The sequence below is a fragment of the Saccopteryx bilineata genome, chromosome 4, assembly GCF_036850765.1.
Source record: "Saccopteryx bilineata isolate mSacBil1 chromosome 4, mSacBil1_pri_phased_curated, whole genome shotgun sequence".
Taxonomy (NCBI): Eukaryota; Metazoa; Chordata; class Mammalia; order Chiroptera; family Emballonuridae; genus Saccopteryx; species Saccopteryx bilineata.
Window position 1 is genome coordinate 108,035,423 of NC_089493.1, and position 19,825 is coordinate 108,055,247.

Below are 19,825 nucleotides of genomic sequence, written 5' to 3' on the forward strand. Positions count from 1 at the left end.
TCAGCCTTCTTCCTCATGACAGCCATTCATTCTGATAGATGAAGACAGCTATTTATATTTTCCTGAGTCTGTTCTTTTCCAAATCAACACTTATAATTTCAGTTATTTCCCTATGACATGGCTTCCATGCCATCATTCAGCAAATACACTGCTCACAAAATTAGGGGATAGTTTATCGCTTCATACTCATTTTGAAATATCCCCTAATTTTTGTGGGTAGTATATTAGGGTCTAATAGGTGCCAGGTACTCTGCTAGGTATTAGAGTGATGCAGGGATGAATATCCTAGAGTCTGTGTCACCTAAGATTGTAGTCTGGGGAGGATGTGAACAAATAAATTGCAAAATGCTGATCTGATCTCAGTATTTTGCAATTTATCCTATACTTAAGCTTGATAAGCTTAAGGATAGAATCCTGAGGGAGCACAAAGAAGAATACCTAGACCAGTAGAGAAGAAGTGATTTCTAAACTGAGACCTAAAGGTCAAGAAGAGAGGAGGGAGGCAGGACACATTTGTGTTCCAGGCAGAAGGGGCATCCACACTCACTTTGTGTTGGGTGGCATACTCCCATAGGGGAAATAAAAGATGCCTCCCCACAGTCCCTGTCGTTGCTCCTTGGCAAAGGGGCCGGTCTGGGGCTGGGGTGAGGAGAACAAGGTAATTAAGATAAATATTTTTTGCCTGGCCTGTGGTGACTCAGTGGATAAACTGTCAATCTAGAATGCTGAGATCTCCAGTTCAAAACCCTGGACTTGCCTGGTCAAGGCACATACAACAAGCAACAAGCAAGCAATGAACAACTAAAGTGAAGCAACTATGAGTTAATGCTTCTTGTTCCCCCCTCTCCTCTCTCTGTAAAATCAATAAATAAAAATTTTTTTAAAAGCTGGCCCTGGGCCCTGGGCCCTGGCCGGTTGGCTCAGTGGTAGAGCGTTGGCCTGGCGTGCAGAAGTCCCGGGTTCAATTCCCAGCCAGGGCACACAGGAGAAGCGCCCATCTGCTTCTCCACCCCTCCCTCTCTCCTTCCTCTCTGTCTCTCTCTTCCCCTCCTGCAGCCGAGGCTCCATTGGAGCAAAGATGGCCCGGGTGCTGGGGATAGCTCCTTGGCCCCTGCCCAAGGCGCTAGAGTGGCTCTGGTCACAACAGAGCGACGCCCCGGAGGGGCAGAGCGTCGCCCCCTGGTGGGTGTGCTGGATGGATCCCGGTCGGGCGCATGTGGGAGTCTGTCTGACTGTCTCTCCCCGTTTCTAGCTTCAGAAAAATACACACACACACACACACAAAAAAAAGCTGGCCCTGGCTGGTTGGCTCAGCAGTAGCGTGTCATCCTGTCATATGAAAGTCCTGGGTTCGAGTCCCAGGCAGGGAACACAAGAGAAGAAACCATCTGCTTCTCCATTTCTCCCACTTCTCTCTCTCTCTCTCTCTCTCTCTCTCTCTCTCTCTGTCTCCTGCAGCCATGGCTCTAGTTCAAGCAAGCTGGCCCTGAGAGCTGAGGATGGCTCCATGACCTTGCCTCAGGCACTAAAATAGCTCCCTTGCTGAGCAATGGAGCAGCAGCCCCAGATGGGCAGAGCATTGCCCGGTATGGGGCATGCCAGGTTGATCCCAGTCATGGGTGCATGTGGGAGCCTGTCTGTCTGCCTCCCCACCTCTCACTTAATAAAAAATAAAATAAATATAAAGAGCTAAATATTTTCTAAAACTTAGTAATTAAGGTAACTATTTTAATGCAATATTTTTTTAAAATTACAATTAGTGCAAAAAATATGAACAAAACATGAAAAGGTGTTTTGAAGAAAGGCTGGATTGGTATTATCCATTTCCCCTTTTGCTTCAGGCACCAGTATTGCTTGACATGGCAGTAGTGACTAAACCTGTCTTTCTTTAAATTTTGATATTTTGTTCCTCATGGATTGTTTTTGCATAATTTTGATTTTTTAAAATATCGCATTAGTACTGTTTATCTTAAAAGTGAGTTTTGTGGTGCTTCTTTAAATTTTGTGCCTAAGACAGGTGCCTTAGTCACCTCACACTGATCCCAGCCTTGTAACTAAGATATACACATAAGCCCGACCTATGGTGGCACAGTGGATAAAGCATCGACCTGGAATGCTGAGGTCACTGGTTCAAAACCTGGGCTTGCTTGGTCAAGGCACATATGGGAGTTGATGCTTCCTGCTCCTCCCCCCTTCTCTCTCTCTCTCCTCTCTCTCTAAAAATGAATAATTAAAATCTAAAAAATTAAAAAGATATACATATAAGATCTGTGCTCAGTCAATTGGGCTTTCCCTCTTGGGGCTTTGACTCTGGACAGTGTGAAGGCACAGATGTGCTTAGAGACATTTCACAGCAACTGCAGTGCAGGTCAGTGTCTTACACTGCTGTGCTTGTGCCAGTGTGCACTCTCCAAGGGTCCAGGGGCCGGCGTCAGAGGCAGTGTCTAACTAGTCACTCCTGTGGCATGACCTTGGTCATGTTACCGCTCTGGCTTTTCTTGATCTTCTTTTTTGAAGAACTAGTGTTCCAGTATTCAAGATCTATATTTCCTTCCTTTTTGAAAATCACAGCCATGGTTGTTTATCTCTATATTTCCATTCTCTTTTCTTTAGAGATAACCAGTAATGGCTGCATGATTATATATGTAAGTTTTACAGATATGCTAGGAGGAAATTCATCCAAGCCTAGAAAAACCTCAATCTAAGAAATTATTTTTTTTAGTCCCTTTCCTTGTTTTTCACTCCAGTTCTATTTTTTGTCTGACATTTCCAACATGAACATAATTTTGAACATTTATTTTTAGTTGTCATTTCTTAGTATTACATTAACTGCTCCAAACATTTAAAAAGGATGTTTTGTTGTCCATAACTTCATAATAACTAGTCACTGGATCTGAATACATGAACAGTAGAGATGAACGGATGCCAGAGTCAAAGGTCTCCCTAAAGGCGGGCACCAGAGGTGTCCATGGAGGAAATGAACAGTGTTCACCAAGAAACAGCTGGAGGATTTAGAGACATTTTTTAATAAGAACCAACACCCAAACTTTATTCTTTGGAAGAAGTGGCCTCAAAACTTACCATATATCCAACAGTACTATAGATTTGGTTCAAGAACCTCAGAGCAAACCCCCCCACCCCTAAAAAAGTCAAGCATATTCAGGAAAAGCACCAAGAAGCTCAATAATAACAGTTACCTGAGAGAGAGGTCAAGAGAAATATGGGCCTACTACCGAGATCCACAGCTCTGTCTCCTAGATGCCTCATCGGGCACGTTCAGTCTAACTGAGCATGTCCCGATTCCCCATTTTGGCCTCCCAACTTTTCCTACACTGAGGTTCTAATTCGTTTATTCACTCCTAGGTAGAACTTAACCAGCTAGGTAGAACTTTTATTTATTTATTTTAAAATTTTTATTATTATTATTATTTTTTTTTACAGAGACAGTGAGTCAGAGAGAGGGATAGACAGGGACAGACAGACAGGAACGGAGAGAGATGAGAAGCATCAATTATTAGTTTTTTGTTGCGCGTTGCAACACCTTAGTTGTTCATTGATTGCTTTCTCATATGTGCCTTGACCGCTGGCCTTCAGCAGACCAGGTAACCCCTTGCTGGGGCCAGTGACCTTGGGTTCAAGCTGGTGGGCTTTTGCTCAAACCAGATGAGCCCACGCTCAAGCTGGGGACCTCGGGGTCTCGAACCTGGGTCTTCCGCTTCCCAGTCCGACGCTCTATCCACTGTACCTGGTTAGGCCAGCTAGGTAGAACTTAACCAGCAATTCTGACCTGCATTAGACAGAAAGCAAGGTCATATGGGTCAGAAAAAAACAATATTTACCTCATTCTGGGCATTAATTTTCTGATATTATTATAGTGTGTGCCACTCTGCATTCATCCTTTAGTAAACATATGTCTACCTGTTTTTTTTTCTTTAGTTGCTTCCCTTTCTTCTTCATTAGAGTCAATAATGATATAATTTTATTTTTAAAGCCTAACATATCTCTTAGGTTGCACTTACTGTTAGAGTTTCTGGCTTGGAATTACCCCTATCCTATCTCTGAACACTTTGAAATTACTCTCTTAGGGTCTAGGTTCCTCCCATATGAAAGGATCTGAATCTGGATTCCTTTTTTTTTTTTTTTGCTATTACAAAGTCCAAGTTAGCCCTCGGGTTAATGGAGGGGGGGCAGCTGCTGAGAGAGAGGCAGACAACTGCTGCCCGCACCGGGAGAGTCTCCCTGCCTCCCCCCTTCCCACTCCCCTCCCGGCTCACCACCATGTCCATGGTGCCGCCCAGTCACTCACAGACCAGCTGGCCCTGGGACTCAATTGGTTCAGCAACAGGTACATCCAACAGACCAAGCCCCTCACCTTGGAGCATACTATCAACCTGTACCCTCTTACCAATTGTACTTTTGATACAAAAGAGCTCCCCTATGAGGACAGCCTATTGCAGCCAGATTTAAATGCATGAGGGAGGAATTTGATAAAGTTGGAATGAGGACTCTAGAATAGGTTTTGATTGTACATGAACACTGGCTACCCCATGTAATACTGCTACAGCTGGGAACAGTTTTCTTCGAACTACCTGGTGGTAAACTCAACCCAGAAGAAGATAAAGTTGAAAGACTAAAACACTTAATGACAGAGATACTAGGTTGTCAAGGTGGAGTCCTGAAGGATTGGGTAACTGGTGGAGATCAAATTTTGAACTTCCTCAGTATCCTTATACTCCTGCACATATTACAGAACTGAAGGAACTTAAGAAATTATTTTTGGTTCAACTTCAAGAGATGCCTTGTTGGCAATCCCTAAAATACAAGCTGGTAGCCGCACCATTGTTTGGATTGTATCTCAGTGCACCAGGATGTGGAGCCACTGTTTCTAATTTCCCTCAGCTTTTGAGCAAGTTCAATTTTATATACAACTGAATTTCTGCACAGTGGAAAAGTAAAAGAAGCCACCTCAGTGAGCACAGCTCTACACAGTATAGAATAAACATGGTAGAAAAGGTTTTTTTTGTTGTTGTTTGTTTGTTTGTTTTCTGAAGTGAGAAGCAGGGAGGCAGAGAGACAGACTCCCACATGCGCCCTACTGGGATCCACCTGGCATGCCCACCAAGGGGCGACACTCTGCCCATCTGAAGCATCGCTCTGTTGCAACCAGAGCCATTCTAGCACCTGAGGCGGAGGCCATGGAGCCATCCTCAGTGCCTGGGCCAACTTTGCTCCAGTGGAGCCTTGGCTGCGGGAGGGGAAGAGAGAGATAGAAAGAAAGGAGAAGGGGAAGGGTAGAGAAGCAGATGGGTGCTTCTCCTGTGTTCCCTGCCCAGGATTCAAACCCTGGTCCTCCACACAGCAAGCTGATGCTCTACCACTGAGCTAACCTGCCAGCGTGGAAAGTTTTTTGTTTTGTTTGTTTGTTTGTTTTGTCTCTTTTCTAATACCTAAATTGCCACCTGCATTCTTTTGTTTGAATAGTAAAGTTGATAGGAAGAACTAAATAGTGGTGTAAACATATGTGATAATGTTTAATTAGCTTTTGTTTCTACTGATAGGTTTTTGTACATTAAAGAAAGAAGACTAATTTCAATTTGTATTTTTAAATTTCACATTAAACTTGTAAAATTCTTTTAAAAAAACTAAGTCCAAGTTAGCAAGCACTATCACTTCTTTTAAAGCTCTTGTCACACTTATATCACCTATAGTTTCCTTCCTATCAGTCATAGTCCTGACTAGCAGTTCTCTTTGTTGTTTCTTCTATTTTCTGAGAAATGAAATTGGCAACATGGTATCAATTTATCAGGTGTTCTACTTTTACCAGAATGAAACCTCTCCCTGATGCTGGGAGAGGTGACATTTCTCGTTACTGCTGTATATTGTGTCCGTATCTGTTTTGTAATCTGTATTAGGAAAGCATCACTGTGCATCGACCACAACAGCATTATTATAGTAGAAGATATCTTACCAGTGTCATGAGTCTCAGTGACACTTCCGTCTTGGGTTAACCTTTCAAGTTTAGTTATTATTCATGTTATAGAGATTGTTATTAGCAATGAGGCCATTAGCTTGATTTTCCATTGATCAATTATTGGAAGGCTCTGCTATATTATGTTTAAGCATCACAGCAGCACCTCTATATGGGAGTTCTTCTTAATTTTACATAATCTTATTGAGACTTCAAACAATCCTGTCATCAGCTACAGTGCTCACTGTCATTATTTAATAAAGGAAGTACTATGTATCCTCCTTTCCCCTCTCATTTCCTTAGGGGCATGGCAGATTTGGTGGAAATGAACACTTGAGGACCCTGAGCAAGAGGCATACTGTTTCCTAGATAACTGTCTTTTAACTAGCATTATAGAAATCATGGGTGAGGGATGGGGAGAGAGAAAATAAAGTCAAAGCAGGGCTTCTTCAAAAATAGAAAACATTTTTAAGTTCCACCTAGTGTCATCATAATAGGTGAATCTGAAGACCTTATCAGTCATGGGACGAAACTTTTTCTTATATCAGATGTACACCTGAACTATTGAGGACAGATCTTGTTAGCAAACATTTGCATAGCACTTAACTATGACATATGTTCAAATATATTTTAAATTAATTATTTAATCCTAATAACAAATCTTCCCATCAGGTAGGAGCTAATATTAATTCCCCTTTTTCTTAAAGAATACTGATAAGAATACTGATAATAAAACTGAGACCTAAAGAGGTTAAGTAATATTACTAGGTCACACAGCTCATAAGTGAAAGAGCTAGAATTTGAATTCTAGAAATCTGGCCTCTCCAATTGATCTTCTTCCTGAAATTCCAATGGAGAAAAAAGCTATTACAACCTGTACCAGAAAATACCTAAGCAGCTTGAAATATTAGTTGGAAAAAACTAATTAATTTGTAAGATGTGTAACACCTTGATCTTTGTAGTTTTAACTTTCCCAAAAGCTACCTAATTACAATAGTGTTCCCTCCCTGTTACAGTAAGTCCTTGAGTTACAAATATCCAACTTACTTAACAACTTGTACTTATGAACAGAGCGCTATAAGGGCTGTTGGTATTCAACTGCAGTTGGACATCAGTGAAAAAGATATCAATAACATGGGAGTTACTTGACTCCCATGGCAAAGAACTAACCAATGAAGACCTATGCAACTAGAGCAGCAGATGATGATATTTAGGGAAGAAAACAGGGACTTAGGAAATCCAGAACTGGAAAAGTTTCTACAAAAGAGTTAACTGATGCTTTTCATCTCATTGAAGCAGGAATGACAAAGTTAGAGGAGCCAGATCCTGATAGTTTCACCAGAGGTTACTGTACAGTTACCTAAGGCCTGAGATGCTACAGGGACATTTATGATGAGAAAAAGGAAAGCTCTGTGCAAACCTCCCTGAGGCCTACTTCAAGAAACTGACTCCAGCAGACTCAGACCCTGACTCTAATACCAGTCCCGTCCTCTCCAACAAGTCCGTCATCTTCTGTATCATCCAAGATTGTTTTAAAGTTGTATTTGAAAATGTTTAATTATTTACATGCACAAAAAGGTAAAAATAGATTCAATGTTAAGACAAACATCTGTCTAAGTTGCATTTAATAGGTAAATGTACCTGTTCCAACTTACATTACAAATTCAACCTAAGAACAAACCTACAGAACCTACCTCATTCACAACCCAGGGACAGCTTGTATTTATTGTCTGTTTGGTTTTCCCACCCTTTTCCCAACTTTCAAATTACGCAGTTTGTATCTTGCTCTTGTTGATGTGTTTTTGATCACAAGCTCCTTTCGTTGGTTGTGATATGTTGTGGGGTTGTGGGAAGTTTATTGCTTGTATCCAGGGTTAGACTGATGATGTCCTTTCATCTATTTCTCTTTTACTTAATTATAGATCTTGCCTGTTAATCATTGCTGTCTATCCATGTTGACATCTAATCTCTTCTGGGTGGATTTTGCTATTATCAGAAATGAATACTTTTCCATGTCCCTGTATAGATTTTCTGTGCTGATTTTCTAAATATATTAATCTTAATTAGTTTAAGAAATACTTTTTTTAAGATTTGTACTATTCATTTTTAACAATTTTTTTTCATTTTTTTATTTATTCATTTTTAGAGGAGAGAGAGAGAGACTGAGAGAGAGGAAAGACAGAGAGAGAGGGGGGGGGAGGAGCCGGAAGCATCAACTCCCATATGTGCCTTGACCAGGCAAGCCCAGGGTTTCGAACCAGTGACCTCAGCATTTCCAGGTCGATGCTTTATCCACTGCACCACCACAGGTCAGGCTTAATTAGTTTAATAGAGATTCTGTTGTAGTTAATTTCATATACTATAATATACTACATATGTAAACTTACTAGGGACTCTGAGTAAATCTATGGAAGGCTTAAATACTTGAATACTTTGGTGGGGCATTTTTATACTGTAGTGAAGGAAGCTTCAAGAAACTAAATTAGTAAACATAAAGCTAAGGATTCTGTTTAACATCAGCGTTTCTTCTTAGCAGTTGGTATGTTTTAAAATGTTTATATGATACTTTCCTTTTGGTAGTTTTGATGTCTTTCTGGCAACAGTACAACCTGTCTAACCTATAAATTAAAGTAACGATTAGTAATTTAGCTCCTTATAAGTCACATGCCTTGAACCTAGCCAGAGCTCTAACAGGATGTGACATTAAGCTGTCACTAGACTGCTGGTGACTTAATGACACTAATTATTACTCTTATAAAAACTACAACCTTGCTGTTATCATAGATTGTAGCTTTCCTGGTACAAGAAATATTTAACAAAGACCTTCTACTTGTTGATCTTTGTGCCATGATGTTTCTCAAAAGAACTATTTGGTTTATTGTGAGCTATATTAACTTAACAAGTGTAAGCATACATCATTTGTTAAATCTTGATTGATTTCCTATCCTATGCCAGGCACAGCTCTAGGTACTATGGCAGATGCAAAGATGAATAAAATGCAGTTCTTTGTCAAGGAGTTTATAATCCTATAAATACATTTTTAATATGTAGAAAATTTATAAGGATTCTAAGAAATGTTTGGGAACTAAAGTAATTCATAGGCTAAGGAAAACTACTGCTAGCTAAGGAGGAATCAAGGGTATTTATTTACATTTAATTTGGGTCTTGGCAATTAGTAGAGTTGGATGGCTGGCAAAGAAGACGGGTTGAGTCCATATCCACACAGCTGTCCAGATAGCACCGCATGGCAAAGTAGCACTGTAGTACTTTGGAGATGGGGTAAAAGGTGGGGAGAAAATAATGACTATCGCCTAACTTTTTTTCCTATTAAATCTGTGGCAACATTAATGTGATGAGATTTGAGAAGAACACTGAGGCCTTGGCCAATTAGCTCAGTGGTAGAGCATCACCCAGAGTGTGGAAGTCCTGGGTTCAATTCCTGGTAAGGGCACACAGGAGAAGTAACCATCAGCCTCTCCATCCCTCCACTTTTTCTCTCTTTTTCTCTCTCTCCTCCCTCCCACCATGGCTTAAATAGTTTGAGCAATTTGGCCCTGGCTGCTAAGAATGGCTCCATGGCCTTACCTTAGGCACTGAAGTAGCTTGGTTGCCGAACAGCAGAGCAGTGGCCCCAAATGGGCAGAGCATCACCCTGTGGGGGGCTTGCCTGGTGGATATGGGTTAGGGCGCATGCAGGAGTCTGTCTCTCTACCTCCCTGCCTCCCCACCTCTCACTGAATGAAAAAAAAGAAGAACATTGATATTTAATACCAGCAATAGTTGGTGAAACAAACCAGAAACATTTGTATTATTCTCTTAATTGGTTATCTCCAAAATCAGATTTCTTATTTTAATTATAAAAAATAGTTTTAGCCCGACTAGGCAATGGTGCAGTAGATAGAGCATCAGCCTGGGACACTGAGAAATGCTGAAGACCCAGGTTTGAAACCCCGAGGTCACCAGCTTGAGCGTGGGATCATAGACATGACTGCATAGTAACTGGCTTGAGTCCAAAGGTCATTGGCTTGAAACCCAAGGTCACTGGCTTGAGCAAGGGGTCACTGACTCAGCTGGATTCCCCGGTCAAGGCACATATGAGAAAGCAAATCAATGAACAACTAAGGTGCTGCAACTACGAGTTGATGTTTCTCATCTCTCTCCTTTTCTGTCTGTCTGTTCATGTCTCTCTCTCTCTCTTTCTCTTAAAAAAAAGTTTTAATGAATTTCACTTACCTTAAAAGCTATGTTATGACAAAACAACACATTTGTATAGTGTCCTCTTGGAAGTATGAAGATCTGTGGCTTGGGATACCTTTATTCAAGCTTTTCTGACTTGTACCTATAAATCTGAGTCCATCTGTTTGCTTTTGATGTTCTTCCTCTTTCATCCTCTCTATCCCTAGACTAACCCCACTGGTCAGAAAAAAGGGATCCCACCAAAAATAAGAGATTCTTTTTATTTCTTACAGGGACTTTCTTTACTTTGCTTGGAGAGTCTCAATTTGTATCTTATAGCAAAATGAAATAAATGGAAATTGGGAATATTAAATTTTTGCTTAAAATTCTATTTTAAAATTATAAATTTCTTCTTTTTTCTTCATTGTTTATAGTTACATAACATGTAATTTAAAGACCTAAAATCATAAGCTCTAGCTTTACATTATTAATTTTTAAAACTAATAACCAGCCCATTGAGTATTATTGCCTCTCCTTATATGTACTAAAGAGAAAACATACCATATGCATGTTATTTAAAAGGGCATAGAGATGTTAGCCTCGTATGCCAGACTTTTTATTTCAGGTGTTTCCCCTCATAAAAACAATACCATGATTCTTACATGTACTATAGATGGCAGTACTGCTATGGAAAATATAAGTTCATATAAGAGATTTGAGAATGATTAGCAGATGGGAGCCTTAAATGAGTAAGGTTCAATTGAAACATTCTTTCTCTGATAATTTCCTCGTACACTGGATTTTTTAAAAACAATCACAAACTTTCTTTTTCACTCATATTTCTGTTCAGTTCTCTTCCATCATCACCTGATCTCCCTCCTTACCCCACTTTTGTTTCAGAAATCATGTTATACAACCATTTTCTCTTTAGTGATTGGAAACTAGGTGATTATGCACATGATAGGATCCTTTGTAAAATTCTGTGTATTTTTTCTCAAGCAAGTTGAGTGCCAGATGGCATCGCTGTAAGTTCTGATAGGAACAGGAAAAGAAAGCACTGTCATAGTTTCAAAAACACTTCATTACTAACCTGCAGTTCTAGGGTTGATAATGTCTATCTTTGTATGTAAAGTAGTAGCTCATTTAGGAATACAAAAATCTCTCTTTTCTCCCTAAATATTGGGTATTTTGCTGTGGGTTCAATTCATAAATATTTATTGAGTACTAATTATATAGTAGGTACTCTGCTGGGTAGGCATCCTGTATTATGTACATGGAAGGACATGTTTCCCTCAGACACCCCTTCTTCCCAAGTGTAGTAAGTGTGCTAATCCCTACCATAAAGACATGGTGAAGATACAGTAAGACATAAAACAGAACTATTGTATATGGCTATAGCAGATCTTACCGATCAATTACAACATACTTCCAAGTCTGCTGGCCTCAAATTTCTTCACAACACTTGAGAAAGCTGCTATTGTTCAGTGGAGGAAGACATACAAGAAGAATTTGACTTCCTGTATGTGGCATAGTGGGAGAAGTGCTTAAGAGCCTGCCTAGAAGTGTACTCATTATGCCACCAACTGCATAGAGAAGGGGAAAGAAAGCACACATGTACTTATTTGTCCTTTTCTCTCTAGAAGGCTAGCCAAGAAATGGATAATATTGTTTGCCTCTGGAAAAAAGGAGCTCTGTGTCTGTGGCTAAGGAGTAGGGTGGGAGAAAGACTTTTTGCTGAATGTCCTTTGCTTTCTTTTGGAGTTTGAATCATGTGAATTTATTACCCATGCAAAAACAAAGTAAAGTTTTACTTCTTTGGTATGTTACATTACCACATCTGAGGAGAATATATACCAGTTGTCTTTTATTTGGTAGGTTGTATGACCTACTAAACCAAACCTGTATTGGATAGGATATTGCTAAGGATCTCTGATAACTGCAACATTTTCTGTTTTGGTTACAGGGAATTTTCTGTTATTTTTCACAGCTCTCAACTAGTATATCCTCATAAATATCAAGTGGCTCTGAGAGGGAGTGGTTCCTTCCAGAGAAGCCAACTGTAGATTATACAGCAAAGAGCTATGTGTTTTGTTTTTGTCTGGTGTTGTTGTTTTAATGAAAGTTAAGATGGGGTGTACCAAAAACCCTGGCAGAAAAACAGACTTTGAACAGAAAAAAAAATACTGTTCAGTAAATCCCTTCATTTTGCTCAGAATTCAGAGCAAGTTGGCAGACTTCCTTGGCAAGGTGACTTGTTTCTGCTATACCATTGGAGGAGTCATAATAGGATATGTAGAGGTATCTACTATCTTGAAATAAAATTTTGGCCCTGGCCGGTTGGCTTAGTGATAGAGCATCAACATGGCATGTGGATGTCCCAGGTTCAATTCTCGATCAGAGTACACAGGAGAGGTGACCATCTGCTTCTTGCTTCTCCCCCTGTCACCTCCCCCTTCTCTTTCTTCTACCATAGCAATGGCTCAATTAATTTGAGAACATCAGCCGCAGGCACTGAGGATGGCTCCCTAGAGCCTCCACCTCAGGTACTAAAAATAGCTTAGTTGCGAGCAGGGCCCCAGATGGGCAGAGCATCTGCTCTAGGTGGGGGTTGCTGGGTGGATCCTGGTCAGGGCGCTTGCGAGAGTGTCTATCACCCCTCTGCTCACTTTAAAAAAAAAAAAGAAAGAAATTTTTGTAGCTGAAAAATAAAAAGAAGAAACACCTGGAATGTGAAAGAAAGGAGTCAGCTATAGCTCATGTCCTTAGAAATTCTGTTGTAAAGAAACAGAACTTTAGGCCTGACCTGCGGTGGTGCAGTGGATAAAGCGTTGACCTGGAATGCTGAGGTCACTGTTTCAAAACCCTGGGCTTGCCCAGTCAAGGCACATATGGGAAGCAACTACTACAAGTTGATGCTTTCTTCTTCTTCTTCTTCTTCTTCTTCTTCTTCTTCTTCTTCTTCTTCTTCTTCTTCTTCTTCTTCTTCTCTCTCTCTCTCTCTCTCTCTCTCTCTCTCTCTCTCTCCCCTCTTCCCCTCTATCTAAAAATAAATAACTAAAATTTTTAAAAAAAGAAGCAGAACTTAAGGTCTAATTGAAGCCTGATAAATAGAATAGAACAAAAATCAAGTATACACAAAGAATAGTATGTTATCTCTTTTATATACATGCATATTTGCCAAAGCACAAAATGGTCAATGGACATTAATTGGATTGTTAAGCTTTATGAATTTTGTTTCTGTTTATTGGGTGATTAAAAACAGCTAACATTATTATAGTATATAACAGTTTACAGATCACTTCTGCAGTATTTATCTCATTTGATCATGTGTTCAAGAATTTATATTGGGGTCTGACTAGTGGTGTAGTGGTGGCTCAGTAGATATAGTGTCAACCTGTAACACTGAGGTCTCAGGTTCAAAACCCCAAGGGCTGGCTTGAGCATTGGCTCATCTGGCTTGAGCTCAAAGATCACTGGCTTGAGCAAGGGGTCACTGGCTCAGCTGGAACCCCCTGGTCAAGGCATATATGAGAAACAATCAGCAACTGGAAAAAAATGTAGTTATGAGTTGACACTTCTCATTTCTCTCCCTTCCTGTTTGTCTGTCTGTCATGTTCTTGCTAAAAAAAAAAAAAAAAATTTATATCTTCTGACTTCTACTTCCCTGGTCATGGCCATGTAGACACTTTTGCTAGGGAAAAAGCAATTGAGTGACCTTTTCTTGGCATACCTAGTATATTAACCAAGAAGAAAAATCTCCATTTGTGCTTACATGGTCTTTCCACCACTATTTATTATAGAACTTTAGCTTAGCCCTTAATAAGTCCATGCTGGCAAGTCCAAATTGGTTCTGTCATCCCTTCCTTCTCCTCCTTCATAACAAGTGTTAATTCTATTACAAGCTTTTGAATTTTTTGACTCACTCAGTCTCTTCCAATTGTAAGGAACTCTGCTCTAACATATACTTAATCTCTTTTCTCTGCTCTTAAACTTCAGTTTGCCCTTTTCCTTTCATTGATTCATTCACCCTTTCAGCAAATATTGATTGACCTTCCTGAGCATTCAGCCCTACTCTTAGTGCCAAAGATACAGCAGTGAACAAAACAGAAAACCCCCTGTCCTCGTGGAGCTCCCTTTGCTTTTACTGCACTGCACACCTCCCGCACGGCTGCTCCGGCACACCTCCCAGCACGCCTCCGGGCGCACTCAGCGTGCAGTCTGTGCATTCTGCCCCTAGAGTCGTGCCAGCTCACTGCACAGTGCTTCTGTTTGCTATGCTTAATTTGGATTTGTTTGAAATTCATTTCTTATAAAGCCAGTTAGTTGTCACTTTCCAACTATTGCCAGAGTGTGACCCCTCCCTTTAAGGAAAACATGCAGTCCTCTGCTATGGGGTGGAAGATAATTTGTGGAGAGACCTTTGTCTTTTCTCAGACCATGCATGTTAAGCCACTCTAAAATTCACTTACTGCTTCCCTCTTTACTTTCAGTAATAATTCAAGGATATTTTTTTTTTGCATTTGAGGAGTTCCGTAATTTTAAAAATAATTTTCTTTCTTTGCACAGCAAAATATGGGGTATTTCTTCTAGTTTTTTTCCTTTACAATGACCACAACATCATATTTTTTCCTGAGCTATACAGTGGTTTTTCCACCTTGATTTGTGGTCAGTAAATATATACAAATATTGATTGACTTACGACCTATGCAACTCATGACCATTCAATTTTATGACCACAATCACTAGCCACGACTGCTCCGCGTCTGGCAGCGCAAGCGTTGCCCAGCTGGGTGTATGACAGTGCGGACCAGCTTCCTACGGCACTACCATCTCCGCATGCACCATCTCAACTATTATCCCAGACTCGGTACAGCAATTTGTGTTTTGTGTCTTGTATATTTTTCATCAAACCCCTCCCAAGATGTCCACCAAGAGGAAATTGTCTTTGCAAATATTAAACCAGTTGTACTGGTAATGCAATGTTTTACTTAAACCTGACGAATGTAAAAATAAGAAACAAAATGGTGTAGAGATGATACAAATGGCATAAAATGAACAAAGAAAGTTATGATATATAATATAACAATAATGAAAGAAAATTATGATTAAATATGACTTAAAGATTTTTATAACATCATTTCACAGTACTATACATATAGCCTACTCAACTTACGACCAAATCATGTTACGACCGGTCTGTTGGAACCAATCATGGTCGTAAGTCAAGCACTAGCTGTAGTTGGTAAGAAGTCTATGCCCTGCATTTTGAAGAGAAAGTTACATTTTCTTTATTTATTAAGAAGAGGGACTTGGGAAAAGAACAGTTTTGGATTGCATTATAACATTATCTTGCCTGGTGATTCTGCTCATCTAAATCCTTAAAGCTCAGGTTTTCCTTGTGATCAAAATATGGCACTGAACATACCAATGAATAATATTTACCCTCCACCCCAAGTCTGGAAACTCTCTTTGAATTTATCTAAAAATGGTATCATGTCAAGACTCATTATTAGAATGAAATGTGTGTTGGAAGAGAGTAGTTCTTTGTGCATGTAGGTTGGAAACAATTGAGAAGTATGTTTACTTGCACATCATTGTAGTTAAAATCAGATGGAAAGGTTTAGAGATTGTGCAATTAGGGAATGTTTTCTGCCCACAAATTCCTTAGCTGTGTGCTTCACATTCATTAACAATTAGGCCTAAGAATACTTGGATTCAGATCTGCCTTGGAAACTAATTTTCCCAAATATTTTGTTTCCTACATCTTTACTGACATGTAATCAACAACATCAGGTATCAACTCCACCAACAACTTTCCTCCCTGAGGTATATATTTGTCTTTTGATCTTTTCCATATCCAGCTTCTTAAAACTTTTATCTCTATTGCAAATTGCTTTTATAGACTGACAAGGGACCTTTATTTCAAATAACTTTTTAACATATGCTAGCCATATGTAAAACACCAGGGCTTGTACTCCCTTAGCCTTGCTTCCTTCTTGGCACTTGCTTCATCCTTTTTAGACTTCAAACATGGTTAATTCTCTGAAACCCTTTCCTTTTTCAATTCTTGTTCCCTATTTTTAATATTTCATAACCAAGTGCCATACCCCTAGGCAACTTAACACACATCTGCACTGCTTAATTGGAATAATACTCTTCACCATTACCGGTGTCTTCTCTACTTAGTGTGGATCAAGCAGAAGGTGCCTATTCTAGGCACTTTTATATGCAATGTCTCATTTAATTCTCACAACAGTTACAAAGTTAATAGTATTCCCTTCTTAAGGATAAAGAAACTGAGGCCCAGAAAGGGTTAAGAACCTTGTCTCGTAGCTAGTACAAATGGCAAAGCCATAGGGTTAACATAGCTCATCCCAAAGTTTGTGTTCTTCCTTCTGAAAAACATTGTTCTATTTCTATTTCAGCCTATTGATCTGTTTGTCCCCTCTTTTTTGAAATACCACTCTAAACTTTTTTGTGACACACATTTCAGGACCTCCATTGCTTTAATCACTAACTCATAAAAAACCAGCTTGCCCCGGTATCTCTCCTCCTCATCTAAATTTCTCCAATATTTGGGATATAGTTTCTTGTTCTCCTTTTGCTCACTAACCCGTAGACCTACTGAGGGTCTGCCTTAGCCCCCATCACTGCATTGAAACTGCTCTTTCTAAGGCCATCAGCAATTTTTTCATTCCAATTCTAACGTACTTATTTTTGTCCTTGTGTTAGTTCATCTGGGTTGCTGTAACAAAGATAGCATTGGGTGGCTTACAAACAAGTATTTGTTTCTCACAGTGCTGGAGGCTAGGAAGTCCAAATTCATGGCCCCACAGATTCACTACCTGGTGAGGGCCCGATTCTTCACTCACAATGGCCATCTTTTCATTGTAACTTTACATGGCAGAATGGATGAGAAAGTGCTCAGGGCCTCTTTTATTGGGGCACTAATCCTATTCTTGAGGGGGGAGACCTTGTGACCTAATCCCCTCCCAGAGGTCCCTCCAGATACCATAAAATACTATAGGTTTCAACATATGTATGGCAAAGTGGGGGAGGGGGGTGAACATTCAGACCCTTTCTCTACATTTAGTAATTTATTATTATTTTCTTGAAACTATGTCTTTGATTTCTATAAGTCTATATTCTCATCCTTCTCATTATACTCTTTGACTTATTTTAGAGCTCCCCTTCCTTCTCTTCCCACTTAAATGTTAGTATTCCTTGAGGCTGACTCAGCCCCACCTTAATTGATCTCATCCACTTTATATGTTGTCAAGTTCCAAATCTACATCTTTACCCTTGACCTGTACTTCAAACTAAGTATGTCCAAAACTGAATTCAGCAGTTTTCTCAGACCTCAGATTGTACTACCGTTCTTCCAACCTAGAAACCTGGGAGTGATCTGTGACTCCTTCGCCATAACCCTCAGATCCAGTCATTCACCATCTTGTGAGTTTTTCATCCTAATTATTTCTCAGTCGTCCTCTCTCCCTCTATTCTGTAGTCTTCTAATCCAACCTTTTTTTTAGCATCTGCTGAAATACAGGTTAAGGCAAAAGTAGGTTTACAGTTGTATGTGAAACAGTTTATTTTTATATCATTATTTATTAATTATTGTATTATTTCTTTCAAATATATCCTATTCTATAGGCAAAAAATAAAAATAACCACTTAGCCCTCCAACTTAAATAGATTTACAGTTCATGTTTGACCAGGGAAATAACTGAATATATTAAAAGATTATTTTGGCAACTGATATGTGTTTTTTGTTAAATAGTTTCCTTTTTTATTGAAGTCTTTTTATCTTCTTGAACTTTAAAATTAGATATAATATCTGCTCATTATCGGAGCAAACAAAACTCTAAAATGCATGTAACCATATTTTTATTAACACATCTTATTTTTCTATCTGTTTTATGTGAAGGGACAGTAACTAAAACATTGTACATTCTATTAAAGTTTGACACATGCTTAAGCAACCCTATGAAGTAAGCAATTAAATTCTTGTTTACAAATGAGGAAACTGAGGTTCAATTAGGTCACTTCTCAGGGATCGCAGATACAAGTAACAGACCCAGAATTCAAATTGAAATTTGACTCTGAAGTCTGTGTTCTTCCCACTATGCCACACTATTATGCCCTGTAGTATACAGTTGGAATTTCCAAACCCACATTTCTAGTCCTCCTCTCGCCAGGTATTTCCCTGGATTTGTTCACACCTGCAAGTTAAGACATCCTCCCAATCCAGAAATTGGGATGAATAGGACATGACATGAAGAAAAACAATGTTGTAGGTAAAATAACCTGACAAAAGTCCAGGAGAAAAAACTTGGTTGGAAAATCAACTAGCAGGCCTAATGGCACCTTGAACTAAAGTGATGACAATGGAACTGAGAGAGAAGAAATGAGTATGCTTACGGCAAAGAGTTAAAGTAAAGGGTCTTAGAAAATGTATGTCAACTCTGTTTTCATGGAAACATCTTAATTCTCTAAATCTTAATCGGTTTGGTTATATCAAAACTATAAGTAAATGTACCACATTTTTGTGCTTTCATAGCCTAACAATAACAGCTTACTGAGCCCTTTCATAGCTATTACCTGATTTTATCCTCATACATCCCTATGGAATAAGTAGTTATATATTTGTCATATTACATATGAGGAAACTGACGTAGAAGCTAAGTTACTTGCCTAGAAATAACAACTCTCTAGTCATATGCTAAATCCACATCTTGTGCTTTTTTTCTTGAAAACAAACAGTATTTTTTCAAAGCAAATCGTCAAATTGGAGCCCTCTTTCTTCTCAGCATTTGAATGCCAGCTCGGCAGCTTATTATGTGCTGGTTAGATTGGGAAATAAGTAAATGAAGAACAAGAACAGACTATATAATATGCTATGGACTGACTTGTGCACTCCTCTCAACCCTGAATTTGTATGTTGAAGCCCTAACCCACAATATAATGGTATCTAGAAATGGGCCTTTAGGAAATGATTATGTTTAGATGAAGCCATGAGGGTGGGGCTCTCATGATGTGATTAGTGTAATATATTATAGCATTAGATGCTTTGTCTATGTCTTACAAACAGGATTCTTGTTCCTTTTGATAAGTGACAGATACATAACATGTTATTTCTTCTGTATTTCATACATTGCTTATTAGAAGTATGTAAATAAAGCCATACCAAAGTCACGCCAATTTCATTGAAACAAGTTACCCACTCACGTGAATTGTTCTGCCTTTTTCAACTAAAGAAAAGCAAGGGCCTTCTGCACTGGCCTCTATTTTTTAAAAAAAATTAGGAAAGAGTTTGAAACAGAGTGTTTGACAGGATTGTTTTGCAGACTGGCCTAGAGTTGGTGTTTCAGAAATCATTTCTCTACCAGCGTGGTTACACCTTGGACAATGTCTTTGCATCCTACACACCCACATTCTAATTTTAGCATCCTTTAAAAATATTGTGGCTACTACTTCCTGGGTAGTGGTCAACTTTTAAACCATTCTTTTCTTTGTTTTCAAACTTACCCAGCAGAGTCTTCTCTGTTTACCTGTTTCTATTTTGGAAGATCATTCCTTGAAAACAGGTTATTTTCTTTATTTGTTTATTCCCATTCTTAGATACCTGTGTGTGTGTGTGCATGTGTGTAATCACAGACATTTCCTAAGCAACCAATGTTT

General features: G+C 39.2%; 1 protein-coding gene and 1 pseudogene across 1 annotated transcript in view; both read left to right on the forward strand.

Moving 5' to 3' along the window:
- The window catches only part of PRORP (protein only RNase P catalytic subunit), a 180,346-nt gene that overhangs the window by 116,736 nt on the left and 43,785 nt on the right, over positions 1-19,825 (forward strand). The window lies entirely within an intron of this gene.
- LOC136335943 (cleavage and polyadenylation specificity factor subunit 5 pseudogene) lies at positions 4,279-4,932 on the forward strand (annotated as a pseudogene).